Here is a 25,580-nt window from a genome sequence, read left to right on the forward strand (position 1 = left end):
GAGTCGGATGTCATCGCTGCTGGTACTGCCATTGAGAAAAAGATCCTTATGGATTTAAAAACACAAGATGTTCTGCATGATCCTGTGATGGCTTAATTTATTAAACAGGAAAAGTGGACTGATTTTCACTTCAAGTAAATTGGTAAGTTCTTTTTGCATTGTTATAGCAACATCAAGAGTTTTTTTTTTTAAGTGTAAATTAGGCTGCTTGAGCATTCAGTGTCAGATGTGCTGCGTTCCATTCAACTCGGAAAGTCGGATTTTACAACTTTGTACTACGCAAAGTGCAATGGAATGCATCTTGAAATCAGAATTACAACTTATAGGCTCGTGCAGAAATTCTCAACCTCGATTTCGCCGAGATGCAGGGGCCTGATGTCACACAAACTTGTTGACACTCAGGGAGATATACAAAGTAAGTGATTAACATTCACTTTATTAAGTAATATCGATAACTGAGTTAATTTCCACATTACATATTAAAGCTTGTTTAACAAATGCCTGCAGAAACAGGTGTATAAAACATTATAATTTCTTGATAATTGTACATCTGTAGCATAAATGCTAGCACTGCAGCATTGTTTATCAGTTGGGTTGCCATATCTAAAGAGAGTCAAACCCCTGTTAAGCTAACGGGAGCGTTGCAGTTTTGTTTCCTTAAATGTTATCTTCTGAATATCGGGAATGGAATGCATTTATGGTCGAAGATATCAAGTAGGAATATTCCACATCCAACTCGAATGGAATGCAGCATAATGTACCTTGACGAAACGAAATGTATTGCAAGCAACAAGTAAATTGCAATTATTGTTAGATAGATAGATTTTTCCAGGTATTTTAGACCTCCTTGGTAGATTCATATGACAAAATTAGATTTTTTAATGTCTATTCATTTCACAAAACAGACATGCTGCAGTTAAAATTAGGCTTGCTTGAGCATTGTTTCGTTTCAAGTTCTGGCTTTCGTGCATGGACGTGTTTTTAAAATGTCAATTGGTATTACTAGTGCTGATGCCCTAAAGCATAGGGTGTCTTGTTCACGTTTTCTTAATGGTATGAATCTCACTGAAGGCCTAGACTTTAAATGCACGGGCCGCCACTGCATTCAGATGACACAATAATTAACCAATAACTCCAATGTTTCTTGTTGGAGTCATACTGCATGGCTTAGGAGTTGGATTGTTTCCTTTATTTTTGAACAGATGTTTTATGAATCAGGTTTCATGTAGGTTTTGTTAAAGCTTGAATTTCTTTATCTTTTGCTTGTGGCTGTAGAGGCTTGTTTTATTGACAGACTGGCCTGCTGGGCTGTATTTGTGTAGCAATAAAAAATACCCTGCCCACTGATAGTGCGGTGTTATTAACATCAGCAAATGTGCTGAAGTGTGGCTCTCCCATAGAGAGTGTATTTTTGAAAATGGTGTCAGATGGTGCTTAAGCCATTGGACTTTGATTCCTCACCATTCATAAATGATGTTAATAGGTGCCCCCATGTCAATATCCCTGGGCCCCCCAGCGCCCCCCCTAAATTGTATTAAGCGTGTTATTCTCATTTTCAGTGTCAAGTTCAGTGAACCCACATCATAATAAATATGCCAAACAAATTATATTTAAACAAAGCATCAATGCATTATGACTGAATATTAATATTTAGCAGGGTACATTTTAATTAAAGTTAAATATTTATATGGTTCATAAGAGATCATCTAAAAAGTCCACACACTGCTAAAATGTCACTGATGCGCATGAGTTCAATGCAACTGCCTTGCATTTTCTGTCTTAAACACTTATTAAAAAAAACATTTACACATTTTAAAGATTTTAAATTGTATGCATAACTTCTCTGATGTTTTTGTGCTGTCATTGGAATTTTCAGATGGTTCCATGAAAGCCCATCTGAGCTTTTTTAGGCATAACTCTCCAGGTACAACAAGCATTAAAGGGTAACTAAACCCTAAACCAACTTTTTTTAGTTAATGATCTGTAAGCATGGGGCTTTATTAGTACTGGTCATTGATTCAAGTAATTTTTTTGACATTTGTGTATAAAGTGTTTTAATTCTACAATATATGGTGTAAAAACGTCTGAGTGCTGCCCTCTTCAGGTTGAACGGTGGCTACTGCAGTTGAATTTTCCTATTGGCTGTAGCGGTACTTCGTGACGTAAGCGGTGACAGCTGACGTAAGTAGGTTCCAGCTCACCACGCCAGATTCATGTACATGTCGTCTTGCGACCGTGTGAGGAATAATAATAACATAGAGTCTGACAGCAGCTGTCAATTAATCCGTCACTACGAGTCTCAGGTGCCCCAAACCCCCCGCTCAGCCCCGCACTCGGTTCGTTCCCTCTATCCCCGCCGGGGTCTGCCCACTTTTCCTGCATTTTCAAATATTTCTAGTGGGTGGAGTCAGACTCTGAGCAGGTGTTTAGTTACCCTTTAACCATTTGAGTTCAGTGTTATATGTCTGTATGATATAGTCATATATTCTTTAACCTAATTGTGCTAATGATATCGTTGTAAAATTATCAGCTCCAGAGAGCGCGGGTAGGAGATACCGAATGTCAAACAAATAACGAGCCAACAACATCTGGAGATAAGGTAAAAGATCAGTATTAGTTTTGCATCTTTGGACCTGCCAGCTCCAGTTTCAGTTCTACTTAATGTGGATTATATGTGCTGGTGTAAATGTAATTTAGTTACTTAAGCAATTTCCTACGCTATTATCACAAAACCCAGATCTAAATTTTACCTTATTGAATGCACCTGAGCCCAATTCATTAGAGATCGCTCTTATTTGCAAGCATTCATAATAAAATATTTTTTTGTATGTGTATCTGTTGGGTTTTCATTTCTGGAACAACATACAGTACACACTTCTGTTATTTATAGTGAGGTATTTTTTCCACTGTCTTAAATTTAATGTTTTGCACTCTACAATGCAGAAACAAGAGGAATAGTATAGTGTAAAAAATTTGGCAAATCTATGATGAAACATGCAGGAACAGAAGTATAGAAACCGGTATGAAGAAACAGCAGCTAGCATTATACAGGGCCACACCGCACCTGCAATGGCAAATTTATTATGAATACACTTATAAAAATAACATTGAAATTTTTTTCAAATCTTATCTTCAGTGAGAAAGGCTCCTATACACCAAGCTCACCACATCAACGTACTTCAACCTAATAATATATACAGATTAATATTGGTACTGTTGAGTATAGGTGCAAGAATAAAAAGCAAACGCACACACCGGGAGAGAGAGAACAAAGCTTCAGAGCTGATCCTGCTGCTGCTTTTGCTATTAGTTTTCAAGTTATATACTAAATAGTTTTACAGGGAAGATATCAAACACAACCATCCTCTTTATGAACACCATTAAACAATCAAATACTTAAAGCACGGCACACAAATCACTAAGGAGATGTACACATGTGCTCAATAATGGAGAATTGAGCTTAATATTAACAACAACATTCTGTAATAAAAGACGCACACCAAGCGTGCTCAATAATGATAAAAACAAAACACACACACAAAAAATCTTATCGGTCACTTATAATTACAATGCATGCAACTTTTTTTAAACTCAGTCATTGAGATAAATGCATTTAAAAATTCACTTGTTACACTGGACCATTTAAATTGAACTAGTGAATTTAAAAATGCACTTAAAATTTCTTAAAAGAATCTTAACCATTTCTTAATACTTAATTTGCCATCTGTCTTTAATGAGAATCCATGTGTCAGGAGTAGTTTCTCTCTGATATCATCCAAAGGAAAGCTGCATCACCTCTTGGGATTTCCTACCACTGTCGCTGAGAACCTGATTAAAGGGGTCATCTTTTGTGATGTCATACTATTTCTATGGTGCCAGTCAGTAAAATTATATAGGATGCCCCTAACATTGCCACATAATTTATTCTTGAGGGGTCACTGGTGGCAGTCCTGGCTCACTTGGTTGCCTAAGTGAGATAAGAAAATAATTTATAGTTCCTTATTTGGAATCTGTGTTTTAATTTAGCATGCAAGGGGATCTGGGTTCAAAAACCAACACAATTTGTGTAGGTAAATAATGTCAAATGGCTACTTGATAGCCAGTGCAATTACGTTTGACATATGGATCACTCTTTTTGTTTTCCACTGGACATAGTTTTCTGTAAATATTCTGTAGACTATTTAAATGGTTAGTTCACCCAAAAATGAAAATTCTCGCATTTACTAGCCTCCATGGCATCCCAGATGTGTATGACTTTCTTTCTTCTGTAGAACACAAATGAAGATTTTTAGAAGACTTTCCCAGCTCTGTAGGTCCACACAATGTTAGTGAATGGGTGCCAAAATTTTGAATCTCTAAAATCCAAATAAGGGCAACATAAAAGTACTCCAGACAACAATGGCGGTTAAATCCATATCTTCTGAAGCGATATGATAGGTGTGGGTGAGAAACAGGTTCATGTTTAAGTCCTTTTTCCTTCACTTTCTCATTCTGTTTTTGGTGATTCTGATCTGTTTCTCGCCCACACCTATCATATCATGTATGAAGAAATGGATTTAACCACCGGAGTCGTATGGATTTTATGAACCAACAGAGCTGAAATGTTCTTCTAAAAATCTTAATTGGTGTTCTGCAGAAGAAAGAAAGTCATACACATCTGGGATGCCAGGAGGGTGAGTAAATCATAAGAATTTTCATTTTTGGGTGAACTAATCCTTTACCTGACCATTTGTTTTTCCATTTTTCTGAAAATTTGTCTATCTAAGGACTTCCAAGAGTAATGAAGTGTAAGAGACATTCATCACTTTCATTTAGAAATTGTCTCTGTCAACTGATTTTTTACTAAAGTAATGGCCAGCATTATCTTCATTTTTGCACAAAAGTTGTTTTCTTCCGAAATTAACATTGTATTCACCAACTTTATATTTCTGTAAGCAAGTTATCTGGCTTCGCTTGATAACACAAGACTGTGCCATGTACATCCAACTTTATCCATGGCAACCTGTCCATAGGGGCTTATGCATGAGTCTGTCTCCCTATGATCAGAGCTCCCTGTGGGCAGACAGTCTCACAAACAGATCTTGCATCATTATCAACCCTTCTGTTGCGCCTCTGTCTGTACCCAGACAGATTTCACAAGCTCCTTTCATACTGAGGCAAAGCAAAAAAATACATTTAGAATGACATTGACAAACTTTGTATGAACCCTGAAAATCAATTCATCCCCCATCATTATATTCTATACATGCTGTCATATAGGGCTATGATGTTGTCCACAAACATATCAATAATGTAATGAAGAGCAAACACCATATTAAAATGATTGTGCCGGCAGGTGTGCAAAAGTAGGAGATCATGTAATGGCTGCTCATAGCATCATATCCTCAAAAGCATACATAACTTAACAATACAGTGTGTGCCTAAACGCTGTGCTAGCAGACCTGGCTTTTAACAGAAACAATGGGAGAAGAAACCTGTAGGACAACAGTCAGTTTCGTTTCCAAACAAACTCCTCCTCTGTTGTTGTTACCTCATTATGTTAGTTGACATAAAACAGGCCGGGCACAGGTGTGTTTGATGGCCTGTTGAGGGTCATACTGAGGAAGAGAGGCTTTTTGTTGGATGTGTGCGCTGAGTCAACACAGCAGTATGGAATGGAGTTGCTTTGAATCTAAATGGAATCATTCTTTATCAGGCCATGGCTGAAGTCACTTGCTTAGGCACAAAACAATGTGGTGTATTTACCAGTACATTCAGACAGTTTAGTGGTATTGTGGTTTGAATGGTAGTTTTGGGTTAATTGAAATACATGTGAAAATAATGATGAACTTAAAGCTATTATAATCAAACAGTTTTTTGTGATCTTGTATTTTTGAATCTCAAGACAAATTCTACATTATTAAGGCTTTTTCTAATCATTGTCAATACATTCAAGTTTTTACATAGATCTGGTTAAACAAGGCTTCACTGTAAAATAACAAAAATCATTATAACAACATATTTTTTCATCCATTTAAATTGTCACAATAATTTCTGTCTTTTCTGCTCTATTTTGTGAGTTTTCAGAGATTTAACAACATTTTCTTCATCAGTAAAAGGGTCGATGATGTGACGTTCATTTTGTATAAAAATTTTTTTTGTCTGGATCTAAAAAGTTTTTCAAAAAGTCATTAAAAATGCAATTCACACAAAACAATTACTTGAATTCACCTCTGCTATTATGAACATATTTTCAAATTCTGAGTTTAAAGTCATTTTGGTATTTTTACCAAAAGAAAGTTGAGTGGCGTAACCATACAGAGATAGTATATATAAATAATGTAATTCTCGTTAAAAGCTGAACCTTTTTAAAAAAGGACATATTAAGTAGTTTGGAATAATAATTTATTATTATATATATTAAAAAAAATAAAAGCAGTGAAACATTTTTGTTCTAAAATATTATTAATATTTGAAGAACATTTGTTAAACAAATCATAGTGATGCGGTGTAACATAACCAACTTGCTGGTAACCATTTTATTTTAACAAACAATCCATGAAACAGAGAGGACACCTTTTAGATGCTCATAAATGTAAGTTTTTAAAATATACAATATTTTGACTTTTTTATGACGTTCCAATGGAGGAACCCGTAGAAAGCTTAATACAGTATGTGACTTAAAAAATTTAAGATATAATAATAGGCATTATTTTGGGGTGGCGGGGGGTCTAGGGGGTGCCAACCCCAGCAGCCCTGAGTTTGACGCACCTTGCACACAATTGTCAGTTTAACATCATTGATTTGTTGGGTGCTTTAAGTTAATTCAGAAGATAGAAGGATGTAAATTGGCTAAATAGGTACTTAAGAGGAAAGGATTTGCCAAAGTTTGCAAGGTTTATTGTATCATGCCTTAATAAAAGAGTTTTGCATAAAACAAATGTCCTGGCTCATGACTTAAAGTTGGCAAATTCCTCGGGAACATCTTTTTTTCAGGGTTATATACAGTCTCTAAATATTTGGTACTGCAACTAAATGTACCAACTCAAAGTTTTCAAAATCTCACCAAGAAAGAAATGTTGATCAGACACATCAATCGTGTCGCGAGTGCTCTTCTTGCATGCGCGCACATACAATGCTGAAAAGCAGCTACAAACAAGACAGCACATGTGTACAGAATTAAGTCTCTATTTGATGTTATAAATACTGTAGAAAGGCAGGTATCATTCATATTACTTAATTTTAAAGTATATAGTTAAATTATATGTATTATATATGATATGTTTTAGAATGAGCTTGATACTGAAGCACTGGTACATCTGACATCATTACAAGATGATTAAAGCTTTCAAGGCTTTACAGAAAACATTTGTGGCATAAGCTCTGGTAGCCCAGCCCTAGCACGACCCATAGTCTGAAATACATTCAAAGTGATCAAAAAAAGTTACTCTTCACTGCATGTTTTATGTTTTGCACCACTTCATTCTTCATTCACATCGAAATTTAAGACAGCAATTAAACTTAAGATCTCAATTTTGGTTTTCAATATTTGGTAGTGTCAGTTTGTAAATCAGTGGCCAAGCAGTGTCCAGTGACATTTTTTTTGCGTGTTTGGGGATAAGGTACATCATTAATAGGCAGGTCTGACTCCTTTCCTCTCTCCTATGGCAACTTCTCCTTGGGGACACATAGACAGACTCAGTGACACACGCACTACACCCACTATCCCTGGAGGCCAATTACCCAATGAAGATAATGCATGGCAAGTCAGAGCAAGGCTGTTGTTGCTTATTCATTTATATCTCCCCCTCAAACCTTCATTCCCTGGTGAATTTGTCACAGGTACAGAAGCATTTGAAGATGCAGGAAGGAAATGAACATTTATGCTCAATGTAATATCTCTGACATTTAACACATGAACATAATAGAAATGCCAAATGTCATACCTTTGAGGTGATTTGAGGTAATTGTGAGATAACTGGATGTACATTATGGTATGTTTTATTGAAAGCAGCACATTTATAACCTACTTTGTTATAAATGTAAGAAATATAAATAAATGTCTTGGCTCTAGTTAATAAGAGCCTTTGCATTGACCCATCAGTACAAAGCCTTAATTTCCTGCCAAGACAACTCACAACTCTGTAATTACCCAGGAGTCACCTGGACCGAAAAACAAAAGCAAAGAAAATGGAGTGAGACATACAAAGAGATAAAAACATACAACAGGTGTTGAAGAAAATGGAGTTCGCAAAGAACATTAGCAGAGAACAACATGGCACTTTTTCATATTAACATTATTTGTGCAGTTGACAAGGACTGTTGTAGGGTAGGTTTACGTAAAAATACAAATTCTGTCATTATTTACTCAACCTTATGTTGATCCAAACCCATGTGACTTTTTATCATCTGTGGAACACAAGGAGACATTCTGAAGAGTGTTGACGCTGCTATTTTTCCTACACAATGGAAGTGAATGGTGATGAGTCTAATGTTTTGTCTTCCATTGAAGAAGGTCATATGGTTTGGAACAAAATTAGGGTGTGTAAGCGATTACATAATTTTTGGATGAACCACTCCTTTAAATTTTATTTTTATTTTTGGACTTTTTAATTCCTAGAATTCAATCTACAGCTCTGCCATCTTATTATATTGTTGTGGAAAGTTTAGCAGTCAATGCACTCCTTACTGAAATTGTACTAATTCCATTACATATTCCCAGAATATCTTTGTGTATGTACGTTGTTTGTAACCATTATTGAATGTGAAACAGAGACCTTTAAAACATTAAACACATGGGGCTCTATTTTACATTGTGCTATGTCTTATCCATGGTTTGTGAGAGCGCTAATTCGAAGCACAATTTTCGTGCCAGCGCAGGTGGGCGTGGGTGTTTGTGCTATCTGTGGGTGTATGCGTGCAAACTGTAGATGCATTGAATATTAATGAAGTGCTGCAAACTATTAATACTAGTCATGATTTGTAAGTAGAGATTAGTGTACATCCAAATGATGAGAATAAAATGTTCTAAGCAAATAAAAGGAGTCTGTCCATATTTGTATTATTCTAATTCATCGCATACAGTCCATTTACACTTCCAACGTATGAATGTTTTGTTTTCATTTATATCCCTAATGCTTGAGGGAATGGACTATTTAATAGGATGCAGATGCTGCAATAACCGGAAAAAGAACCTTAGAATTAAATTGCATTTGACCCAGCCCATTAGCGCGTTGTGCGCGCAATTTCGCAATACCCACTTGCGCCTTGACTTATCACGTGCTTGCACGAAGAAACTTCATGGCCATGCCCACTGACTTTGCGCTTATGATTTATAGCGCTGCGCTTATCACTAGCGCCCTTGAAATGGGGCCTGTGATGTCTGTCACACTAATATATGAGATCAAGACAGATGAGGCTTTTGTAGAAGTTTTGAAGCTTAATGTTGCTAATGTACTATTAGTTTGACACAAAAATATGTATTGTACTCTATGCTGCCCCATAAATGTTTGCTGTCACAGAATGATAATTATACAGAGTGATCTCGAGTTGTTTTATCCAGTCTTAATCAACAGACTGAAAAAAGCCTGAAGTTAAACAAAGTGCATTGACTTTGTGGAATAATTTAGTTGAATTTAACAAGAGGTGACTTATCCTAATGGGCATCCTGGGCCCTAAATGCAAACCAATATGAAAAACAACATGTCACTATATATTTACATTGTTTATATTCATCTGCTGTCTAGCCAGTGCAGACCAGGCTTAAGTAAATAAGTGTGTGAGCCTCTGCCAAGACACATACATTTTCCTAAATGAATCGATTGACATGAAGTAAATATGAACAATTACTCAGATAAAAATTTCTGTGATTGTGGTCTTGTTGAGGGGATGTTTCTGCAGTGTGTGGCACAGATCCTTTAGGGAAGGGAGCCGATGTCTGTCACCTCCACTAGCCTTGCGTGACAGCTGTGGCTGATATGTATCTCTACCCAAATGAGTTTTGGTTGTGCCTGGCCGGTTCACTCTCAAAACTCATTTGGAATGCAAATGGAAGAATGGTAAACAAAGCAAACCTTTTAGACTGGGCAATTTCCTTGCAGTCACATGGGGGGCCTCTGTGCTGGACAGCCGGGGGAGAGGACTATGTAGTGGGCCACTTAATGGATATGGCCCTTTGTCTGCATTTACCTAAGTACAACACTTCTCTGGTCTGCTGATCAAGAAATACTGTGTGTCAGCCCTCGTCAGAGCCAGGGGAGATCGTATGAGGGTGAATGACTAACTAGTAGTAACCTTTCTGAGACTCTGTTGAAAAGTTAACATTTTTCTTTTTGTAAATTAATTACTTTTAAAAGTGCAGTGTTTTGTTAATTATATCTAAACAGGTATTCAATAGTTTAAACTAGTGCAGTAGACATTATAAGAAACTGATTCGTTGTGCATTGCATGACTTTTTTTGTATTATTATTATTTAAAAATATATCCCTTTGCCCATCTCTATTTTTCTTTGTAATATACAGTGGCAAAGTCTGAGACCTCTAGTAAAAATGCTTCTATTGTAATTTTTCCACATTTTATACAAAATATCTTAATTACAGATGATGTTATTAGCATAACAATTTGAGGGAAAATTACATATTTTTATTTGGTATTTCCTCCTTTTGCTTTAATGACGTAAATACAGATGAGATGTCATGGACTCCACTAGCTTTTGCTAAGCTTGATGATCCATGTTATCTCAGCATGATTTGACAAAGAGCATTTTGTATGCTTCAGTAAGCAAGGAAATCTGACCTTATGTACAAATTGACTCGGTCAATGTCACAGATTTGCTTGTTTGATTAGTGACCTAAGAATTGTGCAGGATCTTAAATATTTCTGATTTTACATCATAATGTTTGTTTTTTCACAAACCAAAACCGTTTTGGACCCTACTACATCTTGTGATTACACACACTTATTATCTGTAATTCCCATAGAAATTCATTGTTTAGCTCAGTCTGAAGAGATTAATGGACCCTTGATGGCAAAGGTACAGCAGGTCATAGTGGTCCACACCTTTTAGTATCGGTTATCATGGGAAAAACCTCACGCTTTTGTTCTGACATGATGCTCGCACACAATCAGTGATGGCTGAGGAGTCACCTGCCCATTATCCCCCTTAACAACATCATTAAAATGTGCTCCTATGGTGGTAATGCTCTCATTATACTTCATGATTACCTGAAAGACAATTGTGCTAGTCAAGGAATTGATCATGTTGTTAAAGTCTTTTTTATGTTAAGCAATGCAGTTCCTAATTAATTTGTATTATTCAGTAATAATGATCAAGTGTACTCTCCAAATTATCAAGTGTATTCTCCAGTCATATACATTTTGGCTGTGTGATTGTTTTGTTTTGTTTCTATTCTCTCTCTCTCTCCTCTCTCTCTCTCTCTCTCTCTCTCTCTCTCTCTCTCTCTCTCTCTCTCTCTCTCTCTCTCAATTCAATTCAAAGGGACTTTATTGGCATGAATGTAAACAAAACAATATTGCCAAAGCAGAGGTTGTGTAAAAACAGAACTACATCTTAATATATAATTAAATTTAGTTTAAAAAAAATTACAAAAATAAATAATACAAATAAATACAAAATAATACAAAATACAAGTTCAGAACTGCTGAAGACCACAGTGTTTAAATAACTGAAGAGCACTTATACATAAATTAATATACACACATAAACTGAGGGTCACTGTGGTGAACATTGGGGTCACACACGGGGGTAAAACACATAACACATATTCACCCACTGTCTCTCAGGCTGTGACACGTTAAAACGTATATTGCAGCCAGTGCTGCTGTGTGTCCCTCTCCAAGCATTACATTCATTTTTTCTTGTTCTGTCATGGTTATAAATTTGTCTATGCTGTTTGTTAATTTATCTATATAAATGTCCCTTGTATCTTGGAATTTTGGGCAGTGAAGGAGAAAGTGCACCTCTGTCACTCTCGACCTCACCTGTCGTACAGTGAGCACATACCCTTTCATCTCTGGTTTGCCATGTTTTTTTGTGTCTGCCTCTCTCGATGGCGAGACTGTGCTCACTGAGCCTTAACTTGCTCTCTCTCTCTCTCTCTCTCATGCTCAATCGATAGCATTTGTGGAATAATGTTGATTACCACAAACATTTATTTCTACTTGTCCCTCCTTTTCTTAAAAAAGAAGAAGCAAAAACCGAGGTTACAGCGAGGCACTTACAATGGAAGTGAATGGGGCAAATTCTAAAAAAAGGTTTAAATAAAAAAAATGTGAAGCTTGTAATTTTGTAAAAGCACTCACATTGATTATTCTGTCAACTTGTGTATTACTTAAGATGTAAAGTTGTTTAAATCATCAATGGTTTTAGGGTTTTAGAGTTTGTTGGCAAATTAAGTTTAACTAATCAGAAAAGGTTAAGCAATTTTATCAGACAAAAATAATGTTAGCTCGTATTGTTTACATCTTGTGGCTATAGTTTTGAAAGTTTTGAGTATTTTAAAGTTATCTGATTGGTCCCATTCACTTCCATTTTAAGTGCCTCATTAGAGTTCTACTTTTTTTAAAGAAAGGAAAAGTTTACATTTGTTTTTGTGTTAATCAACATTTTGCCACAAATTCTGTTGATTGAATTTGTATTGAACCTGGAATATTCCTTTAAAGTAATAATTTATCCTTCTTTGTGAGTAAATTTTGACAGAATTTTCATTTTTGGATGGCCTATCTCTTTAAGGTATACAACTTTTAATGTTAAAAATGTATTAGCATATGTATAAATTCACATTTACAATGAATTATTAATGCTGGAAAAGTTCATTGTTAGTCATTGTCAACTATATTGCTCAAACTATCATCTACAACCTAATTGTAATGTGTTACAAGAAAATGCTAAATACTGTGAATTCTTTCTGAATCTCACAACAACTGAGAACATATTTACTATTTAAGATTCTTGAATTTAGTTGACATCCATCAGACACTGGATCAGTATCAAGTCTATCTACATTGTTTAAACTAATCCAGCTATATCAGTTGGCCCTCGTGTGCAGCCAGACCCGGCAGCCGGCAGTAGACAGGGATTAGAGCAGATGCCTCAAGGCCTGGCTATACTCCTGCGAGGTGAAACAACCACAACACCCCTTTACCTGCTCCGTTTACCCGTGTCCCCTCCGCTCATAATATCTAACTTACTGTTAGCCTTTGGTTTTACTGTATGACTGAGATTACAGTTTAGATGCATGTGGGAAGAATCAGATAAAACAGGGCAAAGGGCAGTTGCTCCTTGTCTTTACCACTGGCTGTACAGGCCATATTTTCTGACAGGTATTTTCTACCTTAAACGCCCCCTCTCTCCGATACTGGCGTGTCTGTTTTAGAATGGATGTGGTGTAATTAGTGGACTTCTATTGAAATAGGAAAAGAAGGCACAATCACGCAAAGCCAGAGAGATGACGTCATAAACTGTCACAAAGAAAGTTGGGCTGGGACATTTGGTTGAAGAGGGTTCTCCTGGGCGGGACTGACCTATCATAGAGTTAGAGACACACCTGCAAGCGCTAGAGGCTAAGGAGATTGGCTGTGGCATGAAAATGACACCTGTGGGTGTGGTGGGGGCCTCTACATGTAAAGCAAGCTCTTTACAAATTCTGTCTCTCTTCTCAAAGAGGTTAAACAGGTAGCATCACCTCAAGCTCCCAGCAAACAGCGTTATCTTCGTTAAGACAAAGGCTCACCTGATTTGTGTTCTTTGTTATTTTCTGGCCAGAGTGCCGTATTGGGCCCAGCCCAGGATGGTCTCCTTCCGTCTGCAAACCTGACTTTCGGTTTCAAGAATTTTAAGGGCGTCTTCCTACCAAAGAGATAAGAGAAGGGCATGCTTCTCAAGCAGCAAATCTGATGCAGTGTGGTGTCTCATGTATCTGGTTTCTTACCGTGGACCGCTTCGAGGAAGGAATGGGTAACTTTTTCAACTGAAATTTGCTATTTGTGTCTTTTTCTGTGGCATAGTTTTGGTTTACTTTCATAAAGGTTTGTTGTCGTTGTCCCCACCCTACGTTTTGTTCCTGTTTGCCAACAGACCATGGAATAGTTGTCATTTTAGCCACTTTGTGGTATTTACAGTTTGACTGTTACAAAGTTCATAAGTGAGTTAGAATGTGAAGGGGAACATTTAAGTTGGTTTGGGCAATATTATAATCTATATTAAATTCCAATCTATTTAAACAGAAAGAAAAAGAACACAATAGACATAAACCGTCATTCCTTTACTGGATAGACCAGTTTGGGCAGGTAGAGGCAAACCGCCAGACTTGTCAAAGGGGATAAAGAGAGGGGCTTAACTTCTCTTTCCTCTCTTCTTCTGCTGAAAATATACCTTTAGAAGGATGTTTGCTTATATCTACAACTTTAAAAAGGCCTACAGCAAGGCATTGTTGATAAGGATAGCGGTTGTATATTTTACATAGAATACAATGGAAATATATCAATGCTTTACTCGTGATAGTTTTAAAAGCACAACTTTTGAAAATAAAATGAGCAGCATTTTAGTTCCATATTTAGGAAAGTTAATTTTCTATTGATGCTAAGCATCTAAACATTTGCGGTAGCTGCTCTTGTTGAGAACTTGATTGTGAGTTGTGAGGCTTGTCTTTGCGTGTCTTTTTGGCATGATTTCAGAGAAAACGGGACAGTGATTACCATTTTGTCAGCTTTTGATGCGAAAAACAAACAAGCGGCGATTAGCTTATACAGACTTATACTCTAGTCTCATCTTTTATTATTCTTTGTTGATGAATCTTAAAACGAACTACTGCACTGCCGTGACAGAGCCTTGATATTATTTAGGAAGGTAGTTTGGCAGGAAGGTAGATGTTTTGTTGCTTCATTATTTACTGATAAATGCATTTTTAAAGAGCTTGTCTACAGTGGAAAGAAAATGTCGGTCGGGCAGCACAATGGATGCACAGTGAGGTGGAGGGTTTTGATTGGTGGGGAGGAGAAAAATGAGTCTGTTTCATTCCCTCATCTGAATGAGTCATTTGTCACAGTTCTATAAACCTGCCAGAGCATTATGAGAGTTAAGCTCTCCCTGGGACAATGTGGAAAGGTAACAGATCTCTATGTTTGGAGGGTGATGAAGCTTCACAGCACTTTTGAGCTGGTAGTGTAAAGGCGATGCTGGAAGAACGCAGTGGTTTGTGCTGTAGTGTTTGTGAGTACAGGGAAGGAAATGGCGTATTAATTACCACACGCAGGTGAGAGGTCACGGAAGTGCAGCACATTGAACTTGTGTACTTAAGGACAGACATTTTAGTCGGCACTCCGCCTCAATGCACACTTGGTGTACTCATAGGATACCATTAACAGGTGTGCAAAATGTTTGTCATTTCTGAAGACTTATGAACTAATTTTATTTTAGATTCATGCATGTAGGATTAATTGTATATATATATATATATATATATATATATATATATATATATATATATATATATATATATATTCACACAGTATAATTAAGGGCATTTATAGTAGTAACATGACAATTTTCAGGTTTTAGCAAAGATATTATTTTACTTATAATCAATAGATTATAAAATAAACCTTTGACATAATTATACTGCAGCTTTTCAGTATGGGTTCTTTTGAATTTCTGGACAAAAAGAGAAAATACCACATATTACCATATGCAAATGACCCTTACCCATTTCCTATTCCCATTCAAAGTCAATAGGGTAGGCAGCAAACTAGAATTTGAACAGTTGAGCAACACCTCCAACTTTTGTAAGTAATAAGTAATTATAAAGTTCTAGTTTTGCATAATCTAAGGGAAGATTTAACCTATTAAACCAGAAAAGACAATGTATTGATGATTTATTTCTCTCTTTACATGCTCATTGCAGCACAACAGGAAACAACGCATCCATTTAACCCTGAATCGCAATTAGAGTCAACAGACCAAAACCCGCCTTTAAGTAAAGTTTAGGGTTTCCTCGTCTTTGTCTTTACAAACTATTGATTAAGGCCAAGCCTAGTTTACCCCTCAGGTTGTCCATTTCAGCATGGAGTCACATTCCAAAAAGGAGGGCAGGGTTACCTGATCATACCTCACTCTAAACCTAGAGAACTCAAGGAGACAGCCAAGGAAAGGTTAAACCCGCACCTGACTGCAGCCGAAATGAGAGAGAAAAGGGAATTTGGGGGAAAATAAGGGAAATACCGGAATAGGGGTGACAAATCCCCAACAAAGAACATTGATGATAGATGCGTGCCCTCAGAACAACTGAATGAAGTATGTGCATAAAACTTTTCATGTTCTCTACTTCTGCTCTCTTTTAATACTTGTTCTCTTCCCTCTCTCCCTCTCTCTCTATATATCTATTTTGTCTTCCTCTCTTTCTTTCTTAGAAGGCCTGCTGCACTGGTTTAAAATGCTGATGATTAACCAAATAGAGGCTGCAGTCTGGGAGAGCAGGTTTGCTTGGGGTTTTCATTGCATGGGTCCTGACTGAGCAAGAGGAAGCTGAAGCCTTTTCAGGCAATAGTGGAAATTTGATATTTTATTCTTCCTTTTTTTTCCCCCCGTTACTCGCTTTTTTGTTATATTCTTTTCCAGGGTCCCTTTCACGACGGTAAGGTTACAGGCACTCTCTCCTTTGCGTTTGCTCTTTCTCTCGCTCCCCTGTACTGTCTTTGTTTTCTATCTTTCTCTCCCTTTTCTCATCTGCTCCCCCTCATGCTCTCCTCTTTTTATACTTTTCTCATTCTCTCAAGAGTTTTCTAAACTAACTTCTCTGTCACAATCATCTGACACTTTTTCGCTTTGTGAAGTGTTTTGGATAATTAGCGTGATTATAATTGAGTTTCGTTTTTCTTTTTAAACGTTTTAAAAAAAAAATTATTATTAGCTATTTGATAAAGTGTAACTTAAGTGACTATTTCTGGTTGCTATCATTGAACAGATTTTTCATTTTGTTGATTGATTTTACCAACTATTTTCTTAGAATATTTAGCAATTTTGGACCAAATACATGCAATTTTTAAGTAAGCATGGTGTTTAACAGTTTGTGAGGAATAGATGTTACTCAGTAAACTAGAGGTGTTTAGAACGACCTTCCCCATACAGAATCCGGTCGCAGGTCTGTTCAGAACAACATTCCAGCTCACTGTTATCACTACACACAGCAAAACAGAGCATGAACTATCATTAGCATCAGACATCCCTTCCCACATTGCTTTAGTACTGTTTCTTGCATGCTTACTGAGACAACAAGGGTTTTAGATTTGTTTTATGCCCTTTGAACTTTAGTCTTCACTAGAGGATGGGCAAATAGCTCAACGCCACCCAGTAAAGGCCTTTGTCACATTCAGCACAAAGGGTTGGGGGCGTCTTTTCGTTGAATGCATATTTTCCCCCAACTTTATATTGTTAAACAGAACAGCCCTCCCAGATTGGCCATGATGTCAAATCAAACCAGTCCGAACAGGTTTGGGCAATTATTAACTGCCTTAGTGGGCCACTCTCTGCCTCACTTGCTTTGCTAAGCTGCAGTTTTCAGGGAAAGAAAGCCATCTATTGCCTGTGCCATACTAGCTCTACCTGTTTTTGGAGCAGGTTATTTTTTTGTCATACCCTTTGTCTAAGTATTTCCTGGGGACATTGACTGACTGAGTCAGAGCTGTTATCAAGCCCAGTTGAGTCTAATTGTAGTTTATATGGTATACTCCCCACAAAAGATACCTATAACCAACAGGCTTTGCACGCATGAAGGATTGATAGTGTAGGATACTGTGGATATTGTTTTCCAACAATTAAGGTTAGGATTAGATTTTTTAATTTATATTATATCCAAAAGTGACTTAAAGTGCATTCAGAGTGTACATTTTTTCAGTAGATGACTTCCCTTAGAGTCAAACCCACAATCTTAGCATTGCTAGTGCCATATTCTGCTATTTGAGCTACACAACAGCAGGAACCTGTAAAGCAGAATGGTTCTTAATCTTTAAAGTTCTCAAAAGACTCCTTTTTAGTTATTTCTGCTTTTTAAAAATTACTTGGGTAGTCTTCTCCATCTTACGAGGCAGCATTTGATTTCATTACTTTCTCTAATACTGCCTGGTAATGATGATGATGGTTGTCCACAAACTTCAGGGAACACTTCTGAAGATCCAGACCTTTTTTTATATAATTTTGCCCTAAAATATTCACCCCTGTGAATGGTCTTGTCACTGGCACTTAGCACCCATCTTACTGGACAGTGCTGGATTGTGTATATGTTTTCTAACACTGTCTGGTAACGATGTTTGTTGGGTGACCTAATTACTGCAAGGAGAACTTTTCAAGTTCATTCACAACAAGTGACTCAGGTGAGATATAATTCATGGCCTTTTTAGATGAACATATTCACACTCATGTCCAATTTGAAATTGACCTTTTGACCTACCAGCTTTCTATTGGTCTACTGCCATCACATGATTCTGTGGCATTTTACTGACGTCATTAACTGCTATTCTTGTAACAGTGAATGATTATACGTTTAGATTATGTATTTGATTACACATCTATAAAAGGCAATTAGTGATGTAACTACAGTTGAGAGGGAAGAGTCCACACTGAAAGGGTGTCATGGTAACAATTCTTACCACCCCTTGACTGCACTTGTGTTGTCTTTCCACTGTTATGATGAGAAAGTCACATCGGGGCAAGCGTTTGTTTGACAGTTTGCTAAATGTGCATAGGCCATGTTTCTACCGAAACTTAGAGATAATGTCTCTCTCTCTCTCTGCTCTTCCTTATACCAGTCTCCAGTATGGTGTGGTCTTAATATAAACATTGGCAATGAATATGCCTTTGTATCCTTTGTCCTTTGTTTTTAATTCATGAGAAACGATATTTGCATATGGAGTTAGGGTTAGGGATGTACCTGAAAAAACTCTCAAAGCTTAAGAGTATATTTTTAAAAGATAAATTAGGGGCCATATAGTCTGAATGATTTCTTGAGATAAAAAAAGCTAAACACAGAGCAGTGCATATATCAGAATGCAGTAAAATTAGTTCTTTTTTCTGACACACTCCTGTGCAAGTCACCTGAAAACAGCTGGGCACAGTGCAACGTCAAAGATGTCCGTCTAGCATGTGTTTACATAGAAAAACAATGGAAAAAGGGGAACACAAAAAAATGTATTTGCTGTGAATGGCGCTTTAAACTGTAAAATAGTTCAATTAAATATTTGAAACCTTGAAGTGAAGTCAAAGTGGTGCCAAAGTTAAAACCTGCAATTACCATTGCAAATTTCTTGACTATTTTGAATTGAATTACTAATGGAATAAAGTTATTGAAATAACAGAAATTATTGTAACAAATTAAAAGGATGGAAACAAAGATTGTATAACAAATTTATAGTGTAACAACATTATTGTATAAGGGGCCATTTGGGCAGAAAGCTTTAGAACTGATCTGAGAAATGACTTGAGGGGGTACAAGAGAGCTATAGAATTTATCCCACTCTCCTTTGTTTCATTCATGCCCTTGTTCCATATTTTGTTTCAGATGTTTGAACCCCACCTAGCCTTAGTTAAAGAATACCAGTCAGTTGACTGTTAAACGAGACTTGCTGAAAGTTTCCTCATCCCCTCCCCCACTTATACTCAGTGCAGCTTTTGTGATAGCAGACGAATCGTGATTGGACGAGCTTGTTTTACCTGCGTGGCACATCCTGCAACTGACACATGAGCTCAGCGTTACACTCCCGCTAAAAATAGACATAATGACATCCTCAACTCCTCCTCTTCCCTTTTCCCGTCTCCGTCTTTTATCCTTGACTACATATTTTCCCACAGAAAATCAACTTGGCATCTGTCCATGTTAAACATGTCATCCAGCAGTAGAATATCTTTTTGATGGCACTTTGTCACCTCTGCATCAAAGTTTAAGTTATGAAAAGCATTTTTTGAAAGAATTGATTACATTGAGAAGTCTTTAAATTAGACTACAACAACTAAATTTAATCTTGAACCATTATGACCTTTGTCACTATTGTAATCCTTATATTTTACTCATTGGTTAGAGAACATAAAGTCCTAATTTTGCTTTATTACATTAAAACAACGATGTGACGAACCATTGGTCGTAAAGTCACTTAAGCTCTGAATGTTTGTTAAAGGTGGGTGAATTTAACGTGTTAAATATTGAACCACACCCATATTTGCTTGTCTGGGGTACTTTTTTTATTCCTCAGTCACTGAAATGTATGAAGAGGACTCATGTTTGCCATTCACCATCCCCCTTTTTTGTGTTTTTATTACCCGTTTGTACAAAACCATGTAATTTAGTTGAAGGCCCCTTAGGCATTTTTAAATACAAACAGGTTAATTCTTCCCCTCATTTTCCCTCTAATAACTTTACTTGGAATTTAAACCTCTGCAAATGTTTGTTCTGAGTGCTTTATCTGTACATTTTTGTATCTTTTTCTTTTCTGTCAGTTAACATCATTTCCTCATTAAACAGTGAGCAGGTGTATGGTCACATAGTAGAGGTCTGCACGGGCCTTAAACTGAAACCCGAGCACGAGACCGTGTGGCCCGACCCTACCTGGCCGAAATATACCGTCAGATTTTAAGCCTGAACCTGAAATTGCTTACTATCTAATTTAATCTAACAAGTACTGTTCAATAGGCGGTATTTTATGGAAGCATATAGGCAACATTCGTAGCAGTATTGAAACAGTAAACAAACACAGTTTTAACAAGACATGGCAGCCCCTTAGTACACTATAGCAGAAGAAATTTCACCTGGTGCAGAACAATCTGGAATAATATGAAACACTGCAACAGTCCCCTTTATGCATCCTGAACTTGTTTAGAATGTTGAATCTGTGTAACAACTGCGCTTAAAACAATCTATATGCAGCACAAAGAATGAAACAGAGTGGGGGTGTCTTTATCTTCAACTTGACTTGGTGTTTAAAAGTCCTGCATGAGACACTGATGAAAAAGTGAGGCGTGGTGCAAATGTCAAAGACATTCATCCAGCATGTGTTTAAACATTGGGAAAACCGATCAGATGTGCGCAAAAACACATTCGGTGTGAACGGGCCCTAACTTATCCATTTGCACGTGTCTGTGATTGAAAGCGCGTGCGCGAAACAAGTTTGGTAAGCCTGTTTATTTTTTTCATTAATTACAAACCTGAAACCAAAGTCCTACTTGAAAAACTGACCCAAACCTGGCCCGTAACCCATCAGGTTCTCAGGTCCAATCGTGAACGCGTCAGGTTGCAGACCTCTATCAAAGAGTCAGGCCTGTTGACGGGCGTCTTACCAGACATGGTTGGATCTAATAATTTGTGTCTAATACTGTCTGGTAATGCCGTCCATCACACGCCAATGTCATCTTGTCCCAGCTGTCCAAATGAACCTCTTGAAATTCATGACTTCTCTGTCTGTGTTGTAAAAGAATGTAGTAACTGGGGGAAAAATCTGTCATAGATGTCATTTGCCCATTCACATATGCAAATGATGTTCCTATCAAGTCATGTCTTTTATCAAGTACCATCGTTATGATGCAAAAAACTGTTGCCTATGCTCCAACAGTTTTCACTCAAGCCGTGACTCATGTTCTGTCTTTAACAGCAGGGCAAAGCAATATATGTGTTATTAATGGGCAATATATTTATATGTGTTTGTAATTTTATAAGGAACTGTGAACCCAACACTGGAAGACTGATGATTTTTGGCAATTCTCTTCCATGTGTCTTGAGTCAGAGTTTCTGCACTAAATCTGCAAGAAAAGTATGTTTTATGTGTGTTTCCTCCATGTATAAAGATGTTTCATGGGGTCTCAAGAATATTTGGACACTTAAGTCACAAATGTGACACAATTAAATGTATGAATAGTCATTGCATTATATAACAAAATATTAAACCAAGTGGCATCTGAGATAACTTTGTACATGTTACTATTACGTTTGATAACCATAAAGTGGCAGAACACTTTTGTCTAAATGTTGAACAATACATCTATTATTTTTTTATTAATAATCTTTTTACAGTTATAAACTTTTAAGTTTTGCCGAAAAGTGTGTTTTTGCAAGCTTTAAAATAAATGCCATTTGGTTTAATGTTTTGATCATGCAAATACATTCATACCATTTTAAAGTATGTATAAAGTGAGTATTTAGACACTTTAGCCACTGTAAATGTTGAGGTGTGAGACTGTTGAGATAATATGCATATTAATACAAAGAGTATATTCAAGAGCAAGTATGAAAGCTAGATCAGAAATAGGCATGATAAAAGGATTTTTGTCACTTGCTGATTGCCCAACAGAACGATCCTCCAGTGTTGCCATGGTAACTTAATTTCACATGTATTCACTGTGTAATGTTGAATGGCTTCCAGCCATCTAGTTGTGCTTTTGTTTACTTATGGAAGGTTTGTAAATATGTTGATTTGAGCAATAAAACTGATATAAAAAAAAGATCAATTATTATGTGTTGAAAGGTAAAGGACAAAAACACTTCAGACTTCAATTGAGTATGTCTGAGACATTTCTTTAGATGATATCAAATCAGTCAGGTGTGTTTTTAGCGGTCAGGTAAGGTGTATGTTAATGGCTGTCAGTAATCTTGGCTTGGCTCTGCTTTTGGCCTGGTCATTGTGTTCATGTGACTCGTTGGTGGGTTGACCGGAATGCCTGGCCTCAGAGAAGGGCAGATCTAGTTACATGTGAACAGAGCTCCTTTTTAACTACCTCATTTTACCCTGTTCTGCCAGAACCTCATTGTGTTGCTGTAGAAAGCACACTGCCAATGAGACCCCTATCGTATTTGGGTGCATGGACAATGATATGTAATAGAAATGCATACCTTTTACCTTTTTGTACCTTGTGTATGTGCTCTACAAATGCTCATGTGAATGAATATATAATTGATTAAAGTTCTTATGTAAAAATGATCATAATGGCTCTCGTTTGATTCTTTAAAGTTCTGATGCAAAATCAAGACAAAGGCCCTTTATTTAGCACTTCTGTTATCTGAGAAATATTAGTCTATCACAGAGGGTTTTGTCTGCTCCTATAATGCAGCTGTTGGCACCCAGCTCAGACAATTCTATTTTGTTTTGTGGTCTTAATCTATGACATAGCAAGACCTTTTATGTCATCCGTTAGAGTAGAAGTGCAGCAACTAAAAATAACTGTGTGGAGGATTTTCAAAGGAGCTTTTATTCTCCAGTTCTGATTCACAGTGATGGCCAATGCTCATATTAAATCTGCAATGCTTAATAACATTACTAATATATTAATACTTTTATATTATAATATACTATGTATTAAAAAGATGCATACACACCTGTATTTCATCCTATTACGTCAACAGAATTTCATGTATTTTAATTAAAAGTTTTGTGAAAACTCACATAGCTTCAGGGAGAGATTCTGTTGAGTGCAATCCATAATCATAATTCATAGTGGAGGACGAGATACAACAGACATGATTTGAAATGTTGCCAAATGCTCAGGTGATAGACTCTTTAAAGTAGAAACATTGCAGAGAAAATGTTTTTAGGTTGGGTAAACATTTTTTTCCAATTCGAAGATCTTGTTTTTTTACTTCAGTATCTTTTAGTGTCTTTAAAAAAGTGCAAATGAATTTAAGAACTGTATCTGTAGTTTCATTACTATTTATTTGTGCATTATTGTGATAATATGTTACAGTAATGTTCCCTTTCTTAAGGGTTTATAAAGGGGTTCATTAATGACTAGTAATTAAGTTGTTGATCTGCAGTTATAACAACATGAATAAAAAGGGTTACTTTCATGCAATACTTGCCAAATTGTCAGCTTTTTAAATACTCATTAAATATACATATTAATACATATTATTCAAAAACAAAATGCCATTATTGGTGATTTATGTCACAATGCAGCCATAACAGATTAAAGCCAAAATTGTGATTTAAAGGAGGGAGTATGTCATTTTGCAACAGTTCTATTGCATTTCTATTAATTAATGTAATGTCTTGATTCACTTGTGCTATCACTTTCCTTGGCATGTTGATGTCAAAAGAATGCTACTCGAGCTTCTTGAGTCACAAGTTCCAATCCAGGGCATGCTGAGTGACTCCAGTCAGGCTTCCTAAGCAACCAATTGGCCTGGTTGCTAGGGTGGGAGTGAGAGTCACGTTGGGTTAACCTCCTCGTGGTCGCTATAATGTGGTTCTCGCTCTCGGTGGGGCACATGGTGTGTTGTGCATGGATGCTGCAGAGAATAGCGTGGTAATGCACTCACAAGCCATGAGATAAGATGCACGGATTGCATAAGATGCACGGATTGCATAAGATGCACTGATTGCGGAGGCAACTGAGATTTGTCATCCGCCACCAGGATTAAGGCAAGTCACTATGCCACGACGAGGACATAGCACGCATTGGAAATTGGGCATGTGAAATTGGGGAAGAAAAAAAGAAAAGAATGGCCTAGTTAATAAAGTACCCTGCAAATTCACTTTTCAGGTCTTCAGTGGTAGCTCAGCGGTTAAGGCTCTGGGTTACTGACCGAAAGTTCGGGGGTTCAAGCCTAGCACCGTCAATATACCACTGGTGGGCTCTTGAGCAAAGCCCTTGACCCTGTCTGCTCCAAGGGCACTGTTTCATGGCTGACCCTGCGCTCTAACCCCAGCTTAGTTGGGATATGCAAAAACAACTGCATTTCATTGGCTCTGTGCCTGTACTCTGCACAATGACAATAAAGTTGAATCTTAATCTTATCTTCATGCTCACTCACAGAAAATAGAAATGAATGTTTCTAATGTTGGCAACTGCTTAATAAATGCTTCATATGTGTCCATTTACATTAAGGTGCATTTGCAACTAATGTTGAATAAGTGTTAGTAACCATTTATAACATGTGAGGTAAAATGGCTCACTATTTGGCATGTATTGCATGAAAGTCATCAATTTAGGCATATCAATGATTTATGATGCATTTATAAATGACCTATTAGTCAGTAATTAACTACTTTTTAAATCCTTAACTAAGGGAACGTTAATGTAAAGTGTTGCCTTTATGGTTTATAAAGACTGGTATTACTATAATTTAACATGGCAAATTAAGTTGTTTTCAATTAATAATTATGTCTTTATAAATGACATATTAGTAATTAATAAACCCATTTTTAAACTCAACAAAGGGAACATTAATATAAAGTGTTACCATTTTGGTTTATAAATATGTGTTACCATTATGGGTTATAAATACTGTGGTATATACCATTTACACTGCAGGCACTTCAATCCCCTTTCCACTAAATGACATTTCAGAAGCAATTGAAAATCCACATCATCAAACAAAGAAATGTGAACACATTGAGGTGGGGTGGAAAACAAAAACCAACTAAACTGTAGACATTCTAGCAAAATACAGGTTTGTGAATGTCAGAGTGAGTTAAATTTACATGGACAACCTAAACCTAAAGACAGCAGAACATCCTACCATCGCGTGACATCACAAGAGAATTCCACATTGCCAGAAACGTTGTGCAGAATTCCATCACTGGTCTGTGCATGCTCGGATGCAGTCAAACTA

The 25,580-nt window shown here is 36.8% G+C and overlaps 1 protein-coding gene across 2 annotated transcripts in view; it reads left to right on the forward strand.

The window, feature by feature from the left end:
* Positions 1-13,669: 13,669 nt before the first annotated feature.
* Positions 13,670-25,580, forward strand: part of LOC127629267 (rho guanine nucleotide exchange factor 6-like) — a 54,296-nt gene continuing 42,385 nt past the window's right edge. For both annotated transcript variants that reach the window (XM_052106422.1, XM_052106421.1), the window contains exon 1: positions 13,670-13,954. The gene's annotated coding sequence lies outside the window, so the exon portion shown is untranslated. The remainder of the gene's footprint in view (positions 13,955-25,580) is intronic.

This window comes from Xyrauchen texanus, chromosome 35 (assembly GCF_025860055.1).
Source record: "Xyrauchen texanus isolate HMW12.3.18 chromosome 35, RBS_HiC_50CHRs, whole genome shotgun sequence".
Taxonomy (NCBI): Eukaryota; Metazoa; Chordata; class Actinopteri; order Cypriniformes; family Catostomidae; genus Xyrauchen; species Xyrauchen texanus.